Here is an 18,553-nt window from a genome sequence, read left to right as displayed (position 1 = left end):
GTTCAGAAGCGAGCTGTTTGCAACGCTGCCTGGTGGCTCAGGGAGGGAACAGGACAGAGGAGTTGGGACTAGAACTCCCTGCTCTGTTGGTAAATGTCTTGGGTTTTCTCTTAATTTATTTGGGAAAATGCAAGATGACGTCCATATATGTAAAGAATTATAACGCACTAGCGTGGAGTTCAACTTTGTTTTTCTGTTTTTCAATTACAGTTTACATTGTTTTGTATTAGTTTCAGGTGTGCTGCCTAGTGGTTAGGTAACCATATACTTTACAACGTGTTCCTTCTCCACCCTCGATATTTCCTCCTGGTTCAGTACAGAGTTATTACAATACTAGAGGCCCGGTGGACAAAATTTGTGCACTGGGAGGGGGGTGTCCCTCAGCCCAGCCTGTTCCCTCTCCAATCTGGGACCCCTCGGGGGATGAATGACTGCCAGTTTAGGGATAGGGCCTAAACCAGCCGTCAGACATCCCTCTCACAATCCAGGACTGCTGGCTTTTAACCACTCACCTGCCTGCCTGCCTGATTGCCCCTAACCACTCGGCCTGCCAGCCTTATAGCCCCTTAACTGCTTCCCTGCCAGCCTGATTGACATCTAACTGCTCCCCTGCTGGCCTGATCACCCCCAACTGCCCTCCCCTGCAGGCCTGGTTGCCCCAACTGCCCTCCCCTGCAGGCCTAGTTCCCCACAACTGCCCTCCCCTGCCGACCATCTTATGATGATGTTGGGGCGGCCATCTTATGACAATATGGGGCTGCCATCTTGTGATGACATGGGGGGGGGCATCTTGTGATGTGAAGGTGTGCGGGTCAATTTGCATATTATCTCTTTATTATATAGGATTATTGACTACTGGACTACAACTTTGCCTATCTATCTATACCCATCAGACATTGCTTAACCCAGAATTTTCACCCTTAAATACCTGAGGGGCAGGCAGGAAAGGTGAATGGGTGAAGTGAGTGGTAGGGAGTGGTGGGGATTGTGGGAAATGGCAGAAGCCATGCTGTGTGTCTAAAGGGGCAGCTCACTGGCACCACATATGAATGTGCACTCAGTGTTGCTGCCAATTATTTCAAAAGTCACTAAATCAAAACTCTATTAAATCTTAACTACTTCTCAGCATTTATTTCAATGCTAGGGGAGAAATGCTCTGACCTCTGGCCTAATTCGTCTCGTCAGGTGCAGATTTAGAGCACACGAAAGCATTCAGGTGATACAGAGCCTCTGGTGATTTGGGCAAAATGTTTGAATATGTTTAATATGACATTTATAAACCATATTGAGAGTAACAGATCTAAATCTATTTGATAGTCTGAATTATTCACTTGAGCTTTTAAAACTATGAACACAAATAACCCATCACCAGTAAAAGGAAGTACTTTCTTTCTTCAGAACTCTGCTCTGCCAAGTGCTTTTCCACATTTTAATCTTGGTCTAGACACTTTCCCCCCTTTCGCTTCTCTCTTCATTGCTGTCCTCCCCTAGCTGCCCCCTCCCCCTTTTTTGCATCTCTTTGAGGTCCCACTCCCCCGGCACCCCACCCACCCCACTGGAGCTTTAGTTCCACACCCAGAGAGGAATCTGAGTGAGGTCATGAAAAAGAAAGCACCCGTGGTCACCGCATTTCACAACAAAGCCTCCTCAGCGCTCCCACCGGGGAAATTTTTGAAACGCACTGACATAGGAAACAAGTGATGTAGCAAGTACCTGGTGAACGGAAACCATCGCCCCTCTGCCTTCCCACGTGGTGCTGAATTTCCAGCCCTGGGGGCTGGATGTGGCTTCTCGTAGTGAAAGTGCTGGCTGGCCTCGCTCTAGTGACACCCCCTCTGCTCCCCCAGAACCGGACATGGGAAATCTTCAGGGTCAGCGTGCGGCCCGCACAAGCTCGGAGAGCAGGCCTGAGCGGGAAGGGGGGGCTGCTGGCGCCTCCCGGAGGTGGAGGTGAGGTGCTCCAGGTACGAGGTGCTGGGGAGGCCCGTGTTCCAGGCGGCCTGGCCAGGCTCACGCACACAGCTAGCCCCTGAGCCACCGGCCGGGCTCTGCAGTCCTATTTCAATGTGGTTTCTCCTTAGGTCTATGTCGGCCTTGTTGCCCAACACGAGGTTGCACAGCAGCTCACCTTTGCTCATTCCTTTTTCTTACTGTTTATTTGCAAGCCTGACTCCAACCTCTAGCATGAGTTGCCGTGTCCTTCATGGGAGCCACGGGTCAGGTCCATCTCTCTGCTCCCACTCTTTTGGAACCAATCCTCCCAGCATTTGCATGTAACTGGACCCATTTATGGCTGAGGAAACGGAGGCTCAGTGATGTCCCGCCCTCTGCAGCTCACGCAGCTACCGAGCAGCAGAGCGGTGAGCCGGGGCGGGCTTTGCCTTCTCCACAGGTCCAGCTCCGTCTCCCGATACTTCCCACTGACCCCTGCCCTTCCCGCTCATCTCCAGCTCCAAGCTCCGGGGCATGTTGCTTGTATCATCTGAATAGTTTTTGATGGTTTCTTGCTTCACACCTTAACTCCACCAATTCTGTATCCCCCACCATCCTTTGCAAAACCACCTGGGGATTTTGTTTAAAGCTTGTGCCCCTCCCAGGCTTAAATCCTGCAGTGCTCCCGGCCGCCTGTCTGAGACTCTGTGCCCTGTGAGGGCCTTCTCCAGCCTGGCAGGCAGTCTCTCATCTGATTGGCTGCGAGCCTGTCTGTCTCCTCTGTTGCCAGGCAGATTCACTTCTACAGCCAGCCTGTAGCTGGGTGTGGAAAAGGCACAGGAGTGAATGAAGGAAGGAAGCACAGAGGTGCTGAACCGCACTTGAACTTGTGTGTGCGTTGCTTCATCTGCTTTCAGCCCAGGCCATCTGAACGTTTCTGGTCCTTCACAGGCTGCTCCCCAATCACCGCTGTGAAGCCAGGGCCATGCGGGGGCCTGACGGGGAGGAGAAGCAGCCGGAGGGACCCCGGGAAGCCAACTCCATCTGGGGCTCTGCTCTCCAGCAGAAAAGAATGGGGACACAGACATCAGGAGTGAGGGCATTAGTTGGGGGGATGGAGGGTAATGGGGGAATAAGGATACGTAAGTAACAACTCAATCAACCAGTCAATCAATCAATCAATCAAAAAGTCGGTTGGGCCCTGTTTTGGATAGAGCAGGGGTCGGCAAACTGCGGCTCACAAGCCACATGCGGCCCTTGAGCTGCGATTTGCCTCTCTGTTGACTAATGAGTTTGCCGACCACTGGGATAGAGTATCATCCTGCAGACTGAAGGGTCCCAGGTTTATTCCAGTCAAGGACACATGCCAGGGTGTGGGCTCCATCCCCAGTAGGGAGTGTGCAGGAGGCAGCTGACCAAGAATTCTCTCTCATCAGTGATGTTTCTCTCTCTCTCTCCCTTTCCCTTCCTCTCTGAAATCAATTTAAAAAAAGAAAAGAAAAAAAAGAATTGAGCTGGGAGGCCCCCTCACAGGGTGGCCTGGCCAGACTCACCCCCAGCCTCCCCGCCCTGCAGTCTCCCAAGCTCAGCACCTCTTTGGGGATAAAGATGAGCGCTCGCTGGGCGCCTCCTCTTTCGGCCAGCGTTCCAGGAAACATCTACCAGGAACTGTCCCTGGAACTATACCGAGGCTCCTTTCTTTCCTGCTCCTTTCTCAGCCGTATACTAAACTAATAAAAGTATTACTGAAGCCTCACGACAAGCGGCAGACACTGTTTATTCTCTCTACTGGGTGTCTGGCCTTTATTTTTTTAATGTCAAAGTTTTATTTTGGGGTTACCGTTGCCCCCTTTTCTCCTGTGATGCTATCATTCGCCCTTTAATTGTTTTTCTAATAATAAGATTTAGAGTTGAAAACGCTTTCACCCTATCAGCTCACTTGGCTTTGAGTCTCATCTGCCTGCGGACTGGACGGGAACCCTCAGGCCCTCTTCACAGAGGGGCCGCCTGAGCTCCAGGCAGGTGAGGGAGCGGGGTCAGTGGTGGAGGCAGGTGTGAGGCCAGAACCCCAGACTCTCAGGCTTACGTGAGAACCCCGGCCGGTCCAGTATGCCTTTTACCTGTTGACCACTTCGCAGACCACCGAAATAAAGTAAGGACATGGTCGAGATGTTTGCAGCATTCAAAAGGGTTTTGATCCTCCTCAACTACATGCCTCTGACCACACTTTGCTTACTTGCTGCCTATGTCACTCAGGCACGAGGGGCCACTGGTTCAGACCTTAGGTTCAAGCCAAGACTTGCACGTGGCCACGAGAGGACTGGGTCTTCTCATTAGTCCCAGTCTTGAACTTGTGCAGATGCTGTGGCCCCTCTCCACACAGCACCCTCCCAGCTAGTCAACGTCATTCAAAACAAGGACCACTGAGAGACACTGCACAGAGGGGCTTATCGCAGTGTGGGGTACCGGGTTAGATCCTCCCATAGAAAGAAAAGGGCTATTAGTGAAAGACAAGGGAACACAAGTCTATAGTCCAGTCCAAGCACTGCACCGGTGTTCACTTGTGAGCTTTGACAGCCCGGGTTATGGAAGCTGTGACCAACAGGAGAGACTAGCTATGCAGACCTGTGGGCAGGAACCCTGTACCCACGATGCAATTGTGGGGTCAACTTAGAGTGACTGCCAAAGGAAAACTTCTATATGGGAAAACAGATTAACAGCTCTGGCCAATAATGTTCAGTGGAAAGAGCATCAGCCCAAAGACGGGTTTGTGGGTCCCACCCCTTGTCTACCATTGGGTGAGGGTAGAAGTTGGTCCCGCCCCTCAACAACCATTGGCTGAGGTTGGAAGTAGGTCAACCCTCATCTACCATTGGGTGAGGTTGGAAGTGGGTCCCGTTCCTCAACAACCATTGGGTGGTGTTGGAAGTGGGTCACGCCCCTAAGCCATGATTGGGCGAGGTTAGAAGTGGGACGCTCCTCTCATCAACCATTGGGTGAGGGTGGAAGTTGGTCCCACCCCCTCAACAACCATTGGCTGAGGTTGGAAGTAGGTCAACCCTCATCTACCATTGGGTGAGGTTGGAAGTAGGTCCCTCCTCTCATCAGCCATTGGGTGAGGGTGGAAGTGGTCCCGTCCCGTCAACAACTATTGGGTGGTGTTGGAAGTAGGTCATTCCCCTAAACCATTATTTGGTAAGGTTGGAGTGGTTGTTGCCTCTCATCAACCATTGGGTGAGGGTGGATGTCGGTCCCGCCCCCTCAAAAACCATTGGCTGAGTTTTGAAATGGATTCCGCCCCTGAACAACCATTCGGTGCGGTTCAAAGTGGTTCCCACTCCTAAACAACCACTGGACACCCACTTGTGCGTGATGGGCAGAAGCAGGTGCACGTGCTTGCACAGGAGCGCACCGTGGTCCAGCCTGCCGCTGGCTGCCCGGCTCCCTGCCCCTGGGCACCCTCGGGGTGCCAAGGCACCACCACAGCTCTGTGGGCGCGAGGAGACCGGCTGGTCCCGGAGGCAGAGGCCCTGTGACTGTGGCTGCGGGTCGGTGTGGATTCACCGGCTTCCGCGAGGGATTTTTAGACGGATTCCCGGGGTGGCTCCGTTGGGGGAGGGCATAGCTGGTTTTTAAAAGTCAGATTCTCTGAGGGCGCCATGTCCCCGAGTGTCTAGAAGTCACTGTTCTATAGGAACAACCTGACTACCTCCAAAGCAGAGGGTCCGGAGCTCCCCCGCTTGTGATCATATGATGCTGGGTTGAGACATCAGTGTCTCCTGCTGCCCTTCAGACGCTGCCCCGGGCATGTGGCTTCCTCTACCTGCAGGTCCGTCCCTCCCCGCCCCCCGCCCCAGACTGGCCGCCTCCACCTGCACAGATTTCACCCGTGCTCCAGCCCCCGGCCCCGTGCTCCGGCCCTCACACCTGTCACGGTCACCAGGCCAGGAACACCTGGGGAGCAGGGCCTTCGTGCACCACCTGCGCCCCCAGCCCCAGCTCCGTGCCGGGGACACAGCTGCTCAGTAGGTCTGTGCGGTGTCTGGAGGCCAGGCTGACGGGAGCAGACAGGAAGCGGGCTCTGTGCTAAGTCGGGCCAGACGGTACGGGCAGCCCAATCCCGCCTGTCACAGTCACATCATCACTGGCTTTTGGATGGTCCAATCACCATGACAACCAGGGCAGAAATGTCAGCAACTTACTGAGCGCCTACTGTATGCAGAACCCTCGGCGGGGAGGCGCTGCTGAGGGGATGTGCGATCTGTGGCTTCGGGGACGCTCCCGGGGCGGTTAAAGCCTGGAACCTCGCTTGGGTCCATGGCCACTTCCTCTGCCGGGCGTGACGGCTCTGTGCTCCATGCCCTGGTCCCCAAGGCTGGTCTGCCCTCCTGCCCCCCTTCCCTTCCCCAAAGTGACTCAAACTCACGACTCCACGGCAGCCCGAGGCAGCAGCCGTGTGACCTTCACTCTCACAGGCCAGGAGAAGGCGAGGGAGTCCGGCGCCCTGGCTGCATGGCCTCCTCCCAGCGCTGGGCTGGTGTGGCCACGAGAACCGCCACAACTGCGGGCTGCGGGCACGGGCGCCTCCCGGAAGCCGGCCCCTCTGTGTGGGCCCCGCCCGTGAGCTGGGTGGGCTTTGTGCCCGAGAGGGGGGCTGGGTGAGGGGGACCGCCGTGCGCCCGGAGGTGACCCCTCCCCAGAGCACTGGGCTCCTCCCGGGTCCCTGGCCAGGCCACCTGGGGTCCTCCAACCCCGCCTCCTGCGAGGCTCCGCCCGGCCCAGGCCTGGTGCTCAGTGAGGCCAGCCTGCGGGTGACCGCCCTCCCACGGCCCAGGTTTGAGGGTGACGGGCACCAGGCGGTATGGGTGGCACCTCCCCGGCCGGGTCCTGCCCACGGCCTGGGTACGATGCTCCTCCAGTTTGGACCTCAGGGAGGCAGCTGCTCTCGCATTCGGAAGGGCTTTTCCTGCCCGCGGTTCTCGGAAGCTCTGCTGGGCGCCGAGGGCCAAGGCCTGGGACCAGCCGAGCCTCCTCTGCACAGTTCATCCTGGTGGCCCCGTCCCGCTCCGCTGCGGTCCCCTGGAGCGGCCAGTTCTCAGAGCGTCTCTCTGCAAAACTCGTTGGCTGGACCTTCCCAAAGCGCACGCACTCCGGGAGAGAAGGGACACGGGTTTGGAAATAGCAGGTCTGGGTGGCAGGGAGCTCCCCGCTCCCCGCAGCAGGCCGCTTGGTCCCGCCGTCTTTTCACGGTGGACCTCCGGCTCCCTCTGGTGGCCAGCCTGGGCACTGCCGTGGCTATTCCCGAGGCCCCAACGAGGTCAGATGGAACGGACAGTCAGGGTCCACAGAGGTTTTTTATTCCAGTTTCTCCAGCTGGAGCCGCAGCCAATTCTGAAAAACCTCTGAATTCTCTGTGGGACTAAAACTTTGAACTTCGGAGGTGATCTAAAATGCAAGCCTATTCTGAGTTAGGTGGATGGCCACTTTCTGATACTCACCACCGGACATTCAGTCTTCCCCTGGGTGTCTGTGCTGTGGCCACCTGGTGCCAATGGGGCTGATTCATCTGCCAGGGAAGGCCCCGCGAGGCTGGGCCTTTCGGAACCAAGAAAGGTTGTGCAGGCTGAGAACCGCAGGCACACCCCGCAGTGTAAGCAAACCCCATGCTGAAGGCCTGCCTGTCAGCACGCACTGCGGGGCAGGGGTGGGGCGTTCCAGAACGTGACATCCTCTCTCACGTTAGCTTTTCCCCTATTGAGTCCTATTGGTGTGCAGTGTTGTTATTATTTATTTTTAAAACGTTTTTAAATGTGCTTTGGTGATACTGAAGATCTATCAGCCTACAGCACATGTGTCGAACACAAGGCCCGTGGGCCAAATCCGTCCCGCCAGGCCTTGCAATGTGGCCCGCACCGCGCTGTCATCACTGCACTCCGCTGCGTTTCCATCACAATGACAGTTTATGACTGTTCAGTAAACCATTCGGCCCGCGATTTAGGCTGGATTTTAGATTTTGGCCCCTTCTCTGATTGAGTTCGACACCCCTAGCCTATAGGGTCACCCCTTCTCTCATAACTGTGCATGTTTATGAGTTCCAGCGAACATGAAGGACCCCAACGGGCAGGTCTGCAAACTCTCCCTGTAAGGGGCCCCCTGCTGCCCATGCTGAGCGGGTGCAGCGCAGGCCACTGAGCCCCGAGGCGGTCGGTGGCAGCACAGAGGCCCGGGTTGAGGAGCCTTGGGGCTCGCAGGCCTGAGCTCCCTCCATGGGGCCATGGAATGATCTGGATGTTGATTTAGACAAGCCCCGCTCTTTGCTTCACGTTGTCAACAGAGAGCTGACTGTGATTGTTTAAAAAGAACAGGTGGCTGGGGTATGTTATGCCGTTCCATGTTGATTCAAGTCAAATGGCATTTCTCGTTGCTCAGCGCACAGTCCCGAGCGCCGTAAGAGATAACGTGATTCCTGCCCCAGGACACTTTGTAAGAAAATGGGGGGGACATGTATGGAAAGTTAAAACAATTAAGTGCAGCTGAAACCAGTTTGGCTCAGTGGATAGAGCTTCAGCCTGCGGACTGAAAGGTCCCAGGTTCAATTCCGGTCAAGGGCATGTACCTTGGTTGTGGACACATCCCCAGTAGGGGGTGTGCAAGAGGCAGCTGATCGATGATTCTCTCTCATCGACATTTCTAACTTTCTATCCCTCTCTCTTCCTCTCTGTAAAAAAATCAATAAAATATTTTTAAAAAATTAAGTGAAGCAAGATGACACTGTGAGTGGCTCCCTGGCACCCTTTGTCCCTCCCCTTCCCCCACCAGGTGTCTCAATGCTGCATTCCTTCTCTGCATCCAGCGGTCACCGTTCTGAACAGTCTCCTGTCCCCTTGGCACCCCAGGTGAGCCAGCCCAGGCCCTGCCCCACGCCTGACCCCCAGCAGGGCTGGGTGCACGCTCAGGCCCGGCGGGAATGTCTCCCCTGGCCTTCAGGGGGGCACGGCCTCTGCTGAACACGCTGAGCTGGACACGATAGTGATGGGGCTCCCGGGCAGAGGCCCGCCTGCAGGCCGAGTGACTTCCTCCCGCAGCAATCAGCCCTCAGCCGTGGGCGACCGGGCCTGGAGCAGCCGCTCCCTCTGCCTGGCCCGAAGCCCTGTCACCCACCCGCGGGGCTGCACATGCCAAAAGCACTGCTACCACAAGAGTATGCATGTGTGCACGTGTGTGCGTGTGTGTCCATGTGTGTGCATGCACACGGGCACATGCATATGCATGGCTGTGGGTGGCCTGGTGGTTTGCAGCTGCTGCAGGGAGGGCGCAGCTCGGGGTAGAGTCTGGGTGTCCCGGCAGCGAGTGATGCTCCGTTGGGGACCGGAGAGCGGTGGCTGTGGCGGGGCACCCCTGACTGCGCCGGGACTCTCAGAGCTCCCGTGACTGCACCCCAACTCCCCAGACACGGGGTTTCCTGGCGCTAGGCCAGTCCGCTGTCACCCAGGCGGTGTCCCGGGTCTATAACATGAGTCTATAACGTGTACCGGTGCCGGGTCTGTGAGAACCGGGACGGTCCCCATTCCTTTCCGGGGAAGGTCCCTTCCTTCCAGTCGGGCAGGGTGTCATCGCTTCTCTCCCCCAGCGGGCAGGCCAGCTGGGGTGGCCTCTGACTGGCTGGCCTGGGCCCTCACCAGGGCTGCCACCTTGGCTGAGGTCACATCACACCCACGCCAGCCTCAGGGCGGGTGGGGGAGTGGACACCACCTGGGGGTGAGGGGACAGAGGAGCTGCAGAGTCACGTGGCAGAGGGTGTTCAGGAGAGACTGGGGCTCTTTGGGGCCCTCCCACGTCCAGAGAGCAAAGATGGAAACACTCTCCCCACTTTCTTAGAGTCAGAGCGGGTGCCCTGACCCAGGAGAGCCACCAGCGCCAGCAGCCGCCCCTGCGGGAGTGGAGACCGCGGCAGGCGCCCGGGAGGGTGGCCGCCGGCCCCAGTGCCCTGAGCGGCAGGGCCCGTCTGCCACCCTGGCCAAGCGGGCCGAGCCCGGGCGCCTGGGGGTGGGGTGGGAAGCAGGCGTGGAGCTGGGGGGTTGACGGGGGTGGGGGGATGCAAGGAGAGGGGACTGTGCCCATTGGGCTTCGGAGCAGAGGGCGCTGCCTGGTGCTATTCTTAGTTGCGCTCACATTCTTGCTCCGGTGACTCTGGAAATGTTATTGCAAGTTTATCAAAAACTCGTACACCTCCCCTCCTCCCCCGGCTTGTATTGGTGGAAGTGACACCAGAATGAAAACTATGTGGGTGGATTTACGGCCCGTCTAAGGATGATTGATTCAGCTCCTCCGTTTTAGGTGCCCGCTGGCATTCGGTGGGCGTTCCCGTTCTCATCCCAGTTATCCCACCAAAGGGAAACACACGGAAACTTTTGTCACCGAGGTGGTTCTGCTTTTTGATGGGATCTGGCCAGAGGATCCCGGCAGCCTCCAGAGCGGACGCTGTGAGAGCTGACACTGCGCTGTGTCAGTGGTGGCCCGCAGCCCCCGCAGGCCTGGCTCTGCGGGGTTTATGGGGTTTATGGGGCTCAGGCTACGGGGGTCCCCACCGGGTGCTGAGTGTGCTGGTCGCTCCAGCCAGGGGGGAGAGGCGACAGATTGATGCTGCTCTCTGCTCCGGGGGTGGACACAGACCTGCCCACCCTTCACCTCCCCCAGCGCCTCAGGGTCCCTCTCGGCTCCTTCCCTCGCCCCTGGTTCTCGCCCCTGTGAGCCCGTCCATCTGTGACCTCTGTGAGCTCTGACCAGAGCGGGGAGCAGCGGGGCAGCGGGGAGCAGCGGGAGGGAAAGCGAGGCTGACGTTCCCCGGGGGCCGGCAGGACGCAGAAACAGCAGGAGGGGGCTCAGATCTGGAAACGAGTCTGTAAGATCTCCTTCTTCCTGTTGGCAGCCCCCTCCTGCCCGAGTTCCTGGCACGTATTCCAAGGCTTGGCACCGGGAGCGGGAGCGGGAGAGCCGGAGGCAGGCGGTGCCCTCATCTCCAGGCCTCTGTTTGCCAGAGAGGGAGAGAGGTAGAAGGAGGGAGAGAGGGAGAGAGGGAGAGAGGTAGAAGGAGGGAGAGGGGAGAGAGGGAGAGGAGAGAGAGGGAGAGAGGGAGAGAGGGAGAGGGAAGAGAGGGAGAGGGGAGAGAGGGCCCAGGACACTTCCAGGGGCCCAGAGGCTCCATCAGGCATGTGCTTTCTGTGTCGTGTCTAATGCCTCAGACCGCCAGGCAAGCAAAAGAGTTGGTTAAACCAATAAATAAGAAAAGGCCCATGCAAAACCACTCCCTGATTCCATGCTTTGCTTTGACTTGCTTTACTTGTAGGTTTGCCCAAGGCCAAGACCCCCCGATTCAGAGTGGGTGAGAGGAGTCTTCACCAAGCAGAGGCAGGGCAGCTTTTAGTTTTATTTATTTACTAGAGGCCGGTGCATGAAATTAGTGCACTGGGCGGGGGGGTCCCTCAGTCCGGCCTGCACACTCTCACAGGCTGGGACCCCCGGGGGATGTCCAACTGCGGGCTTAGGCCCAAGCGGACATCCCTCTTGCAATCCGGGATCCCTCACTCCTTACGACCCACCTGCTCACTCCTCACCACTCGGCTCGCTGCTCCTGAGCACTGCTGTGCTCACCAGCCGTGGGCCCAGCTTCTGGCTGGGCAGCACTCCTCCTGTGGGAGCACACTGACCACAAGGGGGCAGCTCCTGCATTGGGCATCTGCCCCTTGGCGGTCAGTGCACATCTTAGCGACCAGTAGTTCTGGTCATTCTGTCGCTTTTATTATATAGAGTTCACTTTATTTTTATTAACCCTCACCCAAGGATATTTCCCCATTGATGTTGTTGTTATTATTTTGTTAATCCTCACCAGAGGATATTTACTCCGTTGATTATTTTAGGGAGGATGGCAGGGAGTGGGCCAGACTCAGAGATAGAAAAACATTGGTTGCCTCCCACACGTGCCTCCCCACAGGGCTGGAGATGGAGGCTACTACCCAGATGCATGTTGTGTACCGGAATCAAGGCCACAGCCTTTCAGTATGAGGACCAGTGCTCTAACCACTGAGCCAAACTGCCCAGGGCAGGTCAGCCTTTTAAAAGCAACACATCCGAGGGGCTTCACTTTTTATGCACATAAATGCCTCATGTGTACTGAGTCCCCAGTCTGACCCAGAGCCAAGGGGGGCCTTTTGGCCAATCAAGATACGCAAGGTGGGGGCCTGCCTGCCTGGCTAGTGGCTCCCCCTCACCTTCCCTTCCTGGTGGCTCTCCAAATGAAAGACGGCAGTGTCAGACCCTTGCTTCTTAAGGAATGTCTGTTATTCATTCTGTTTCCTGTCTATAATATGGGGAGGATGATATTTGCAATGCTAATTATCAAGGCAATAGAAAATAAAGGAATCCTTTTAACGACTTTGGCTTTGACCGGAGGAGACCGATGCTTTCTCGGTAGATATCGCTGGCAATAATAGCGACAGCGATAATGTGGACAATGATGTCGACAGTAATAATGTTGACCAGTTCCTCATGCCAGTCAAGGTTTGATCAGAGAAGCAGAAACGCCAGGGAAGATAGATATAGCTCCCTGTCTTTCCTCTACCGACCAGATGATTCTGTCGGCTTGTAAATAGCTGAAGTGTCGTCTCCTAGAGGGGTTGTCTAATAACTCATTTAGCACTGTTAGACTATAGCTGGTTTGGATTGCGCTGCCAAAAGCAGTGGATGAAATGGCTCGGTGTCAAATTAATTTTACTTCCGAGTGGAGGAATTCCCAAGGATGTGAGCCGCCAACGTGGACTCCAAGTATCCCCACACTGAGTATTCTCACGGGATCACCTTAGCAACCGTAACAGTGATGTGCTGGTGAAAGGCCAGCCACAAGGAAGGGGAAGCACGCCAGAAAGTTCCCGTGCCGTCATGCTTGCCGATGACTTTATTCTCGCTTTAAATACATATTGGAAAAGCCAGCTGTCGACGTAGAACAATGTGATCCAATCAAAAGCCTGTGGGAAAGAATTCAGATTCTCCTCTGGGAGATCCAATCAAAAGGAACCATGTGGGATTATTACCCTGTAGGAAGAAATATGCCCAGGTAATGTGTGGACCATGGGGACCAAACATATAATAGATGAATGACAGTGAGCACTCAGCCACCCGAAATCATGTGTACCAGGGAGAGTATGGAGGAATGCAGTCATTCCTCCCTCTCCTCCTCCTCCTCCTCCTCCTCCTCCTTCTTCTTTTAATATATTTTATTGACTTTTTACAGAGAGGAAGGGAGAGGGATAGAGAGTTAGAAACATCGATGAGAGAGAAACATAGATCAGCTGCCTCCTGCACACTCTCCACTAGGGATGTGCCTGCAACATGTCCCAGGAATTGAACCTGGGACCCTTCAGTCCACAGGCTGAAGCTCTATCCACTGAGCCAAACCGGCCAGGGCCCACCACCCACTTCTCAACACACGTCTTGCAGTGTGAATGAAGGAAATAATGTACACCTTTGACAGGGACCTCCTCTCCTCACGCCACCTGCCCCCGCTGAGAAACAAAGAGGAGTGGGAAGTGGCCGGGGCAGAGAGAATGGTGATGCTGGGACAGGGGTCTCCAGAGACTTTCTGGAAGAGCAGGAGTGCTATTCGAAACATTTGACAGCGAGTATTGTAATGTAAATCATCATGTAAAGCAGAATTAAATTAATTGCCACGACCTGTTTTATAAGATCTGCGAAAGGAAGATGACTTAAGTAAGTAAAGTTGTGTTGTTTTGTCACTAAGAGACGTGGGAAAGATCGCCTACGGTGTGCCAAGCAGTGCCACTGACAGCCGAGAGCCGGAGAAATTGCCAAGCGCCAGAAATAGACGGAGGCTGGTGGCCAAGGCCTCCCGAACGGCGGGCGGACGTGCGTGGATGTCCATGCTTCTTTCTTTCGTTCCACAATTAAGAATGGTGTCTGTCTGCCCTACGTATATTTTTTATAGATACTATTCATCAATTTATGCAACACCCTTGGTGTTTTTTGAGTGTCCTAAACATTTTTTTTTAAACATGAGGGGATAAACACTTTTATTTAATACTAGAGGCCTGGTGCATGATATTTGTGCACTCGGGGTGGGGGAGGGGTGTCCCTCAGCCCAGCCTGCACCTCGGGGATGTCAACTGATGACTTAGCCCCCCTCCCCACGGGCCCAAGCCATCAGTGGGACATCCTTAGAGCTGTCACGAAGGCAGGAGAGGCTCCCGCCACTGCTGCTGTGTGTGCTTGCCAGCTTTCGGCTGAGCCGCGCTCCCCCCATATGAGTGCACTGATCACCAGGAGGCAGCTCCTGCGTTCAGCATCTGCCCCCTGGTGGTCGTGCTCATCTTAGCGACCAGTCGTTCCTCTGTTCGGTTGATTTGCGTATTAGTCTTTTGTTATGTAGGATTTCTTGAATCCAATGGAAGACCATATGGCTTTTCTCCTCTCAACTGTTAGCGTGGTAAATTACACTTATTCTGATGTTAAACCTCCCTGAATTCCTGGGAAAGAGAAAATTAGGGCAAGATATATTTTCTTTTTTATGTTTGGCTGGATTAGGTTTGTTAGTGTTGTTTAGGATTTTTGTATCAATATTTACCACTTATATTGTAATTTTTTTCATCTTTTGCATCAAGGCTATATTAATGGGATGCTACCAGAGGAATAATCCTGCATTTTCCATCTTTTAGAAAATTGGAACAATTTTTTTGAAAGTTATGTAGGATTTGCTCATAAAATTGACTAGGCCTGCTATTTTCTTTATGGGAATTTTTTTTAAAATTCACTTTTCAAATATATAGATTTTAGAGAGAGAGAGAGAGAGAGAAACATATTAATTTGTTGTTCCACTTATTTATGGATTCATTGGTTGCTTTTTGTATGTGCCATGACCAGGGTTGATTCCAAAACCTTGGTGCAAGAGGATGACGCTCGAACCAACTGAGTTACTGGCCTGGGCTATGGGAAAACTTTTAACTACTGATTAAATGTCTGTAATAATTGCAGAACCATTCAGGCCTTCTGTTTCTTCTTGAGTCAAGTTAAATAGGTAAAAAAATGTCCAGGAATTTATATTTCACATACGTTTTCAATTCATAATATTTTCTTTTCCTTTTAATACCTCCTGTTGGCCTGTTTGTGCAGTTATATCTGTCTTTTATTCTGTTATTCTTTATTTGTGCCTTTCCCCTTTTTTCTTGATCAATCTCACTAAAGATTTGGTTATTATATGTATTAAAAACCCTTTTTTCCAGGATTTGTTCTTGGTTGTAGCTTCGTGTTCCTTTTCATTAATGTGTATTCATGTCTTTATCATGTCTGTCCTGTTTCTTTAGTGAGTTTATTCTCTGTTCTTGTCCTAACTGCTAATTGGACAGTCAGCTTATTTTCAATGTTATAATTTTAAACACAAGTGTTTAGGCTATGAGTTTTTCTCATGTGTAAGTAGGTAAGAGTATATATTTTTCACCTTTGCAACATCCTACAAGTTATGATATGAAGAAATTTATCATTGTTCAGTTCTGAGCATTTAAAAATATCTGTTATGATTTTGTTAATCTTTAATATCCAAAAATATATTTAAAATTTTTATATTTGATTTTGGCTCCTGATCCCATTGCACTGTGATAAGAGGACATGCTCTGTACGGCACCTTTCAGGGCCTCCTCTGCCTTCAGAGTACACCCAGCCTCCCAGCGCTGTTTCTGTGCCTCTGTTACCCGCTCCATCAACCTTTGATCCACAGCGCCTGCTGCCCCCTTTCACGCACCCCAGTCCATCCGGAGCTTCTCTAACCGCTCCTGCCCCTCCCTCTGTTGGCCCCTCCCTCTGTTGGCCTCTCTGATGAGCATGTCTGTCATGTTCTGACTTATCCTTCCTGCAAAGTCTGGCTCAAATGCTGACCCTTCCATTTGCCTCCTCAGCTACACATGCTCTCTCCCCTAGACATGCACACACACACACACACACACACGGCACAGACACACATACACAGACACCGGGCACGGGTACACACACACAGACACACACAACACAAACACACACACACACACAGCATAGACACAGCTCACACAGCACACACACACACACAGCACACACACAGCACGCACACACAGAGACACACATGCACACACAGACACACACACACACAGCACACACACACACAGCACACACACACAGACACACACACACAGACACACACACACAGACATACACACACACACACACACTCACACACACAGGGCACACACAGAATCCTGGACCATTTCCTCCTGGATCTGGTTGTCACGCAGATGGTGAAGGATGGGAGGGGAGTCCTAGCTGATTTGGCTCAGTGGATAGAGCTTGGGCCTTCAGAATGAAAGGTCCCGGGTTTGATTCAATTCAAGGACACATGTCTGGGTTGCGGGCTTGATCCCCAGGGGGCGTGCGTGCAGAAGGCAGCTGATAGATGATTCTTTCTCATCATTGATGTTCCCTCCCCCTCTTGATTCTGCTCTCCCTTCCTCTCTGAAACCAATAAAAATGTACTTAAAAAACAAAAAAGGATGGGAGGGGAGCGGCTTCCTGTGCTTCTCAGATGTGGCCCAGAGGCTTGGTTTTATTTTTTTTAATTTTTAAAATATATTTTATTGATTTTTTACAGAGAGGTAGAGAGAGGGATAGAGAGTGAGAAACATCGATGAAAGAGAATCATCGACCAGCTGCCTCTTGCACACCCCCTACTGGGGATGTGCCCGCAACCAAGGTACGAGGCTTGTTTTAATGCCGGTGAGGACAGCGGTGCCTTTCGTAAAGCGGGGAAACCCAGGCCTGAGCAGAGACCTGGGTCCCAGTGCCTCCCTGCGGAGTCCCTGCCGCTCCTCCCACCCGGGCTGTCTGCCCCTGGCCCGTGGCGTCCCTCCGGGCTGGTCCCGCTCTGCACGGCTGCCGTGCGCACGGGGCTGGCACACACCCCGGTACCCAGGACCGGAGCCCTATCAGCCACTCACATCTCAGCGGCAGGAGTGATCACATCGTCCCGGAAGGAATGTTTGCTGGGCGGAGGCAGCTGCCAAAGGGGACCGTGCCCGGGAGTGTAGGAGAGAGGACACCACCCTGGCTGAGAGGGGCGGGGCGGGGCGGGGGGGGCACCCTCCCCAGGGCTGGCGGTGCACGGTCCTGGGGAGAGAAGGGCCTTGCCGGGCACCAGGACTTCGCCGGGCCTTCCAGAGGCTCGCCCGGGGGCAGCCCGCTGAGCGCGGATGGCAGCGCTGTCAGGGCGCGCGGTCCACGGCGCGGGTGGCTGGCGGGACCTGCCCCGGCACAGCGGCTCGGTGCCCGTCCGGAGACCCACCCATCACCGCAGAGGGTGGGCGGCCCGGCCAGCGCAGGCTGGAGGGCGGCCAGGCGTGTGTTTTCCCAGCACAATGCCTGGGCCAACTCCTAAAGCTGCCAACTGCAACGCGAAGACTGTACGTTTCTGAGATTCGTCCCGCCCTGATTTATCAGCCTCCTCCCACCCTGGGCTCTACGGCCACAGCATCGGCGGGAACGCACCCTGCTGTTTGCCTGCAGCAGTAGCTACACTCACCACTCACGGTCAAAAACCCTCCTGGGGGGAAAGAAAGTGAGAGAAGGCATAAGCACCATTGAGATCCATTCCCATCAAAGTCTTTGTAAAAAATTAATTAAAAAATATATGTTTTTATTGATTTCAGAGAGGAAGGGAGGGGAGGAGGGGGAGAGAGAGAGAGAGAGAGAGAGAGAGAGAGAGATCAATGATGAGAGAAAATCACTGACTGGCTGCCTCTCGGATTTGTCATTCTGCAGAGAGGGGCCAATCGGGATTGAGCTCTCAAGCTGGGCCTGTGCTCGGATCAGGAATTGGACCGTGACCTCCTGGTTCAGAGGTCGACACTCATCCTCTGAGCCTCACTGGCCAGGCCAGGGCCTGACGACCGTGGCCATCTGGAGTGTAATTTTGTTTGTTTGTTTGTTTTTCTCTGACTTTGGTCGTGAGCTCTTTGAGGAAGCGCTGCCTGAGTCTCAGTCCCCCGGGTATCCCTAGGCCCTAACACATCACATGACACAAAAACGGGTGTCCTGTCAGGTCGCATCAAGGAGAGATTAGTGAGCGATTCCTCGCTGAGGCTCAAGCCCTTCGCCCATGGACAAGCGGTGGGCGGTGGAACTGGGACACGTGGCTGCTTCCCCTGCAGGCTGTGTCTCCGGCCAGGCCCCAGACAGGGAGCCAGCACGCTCGCCTGTGGCTCCCACATCGCAGACACAGAAGCCGCCTCAGCCCGCGACTTCACAGTGCACATGTGGGCTGGCACCTGACCCCCTAATCCTTCGGCCTCGCTGATTCCCGGGTGTTGGCACAGGAGGACTTGCCTTGGCACTGCCTCGCAGCGGGACAAGTCCAGACTTCTGTGCAGAGGAAGCTGGTTGCCGCAATGAAAGATTTATGGCCTTTTTTTCTTGTTTCTTTTTTTGAGAAGCATCATTTCTTTCCCACACCTTCCAAACCCCGAGAAGATGAGTGATGTGATACCGAGGTCTTGTGCAACTGTTTGCTGAGGATCCTCGCTCACCATGTGGATGC

This window comes from Pipistrellus kuhlii, unplaced genomic scaffold (assembly GCF_014108245.1).
Source record: "Pipistrellus kuhlii isolate mPipKuh1 unplaced genomic scaffold, mPipKuh1.p scaffold_m20_p_5, whole genome shotgun sequence".
Classification (NCBI taxonomy): domain Eukaryota; kingdom Metazoa; phylum Chordata; class Mammalia; order Chiroptera; family Vespertilionidae; genus Pipistrellus; species Pipistrellus kuhlii.
The sequence above is the reverse complement of the archived record's forward strand: the minus strand, read 5'-3'. Positions refer to the sequence as shown.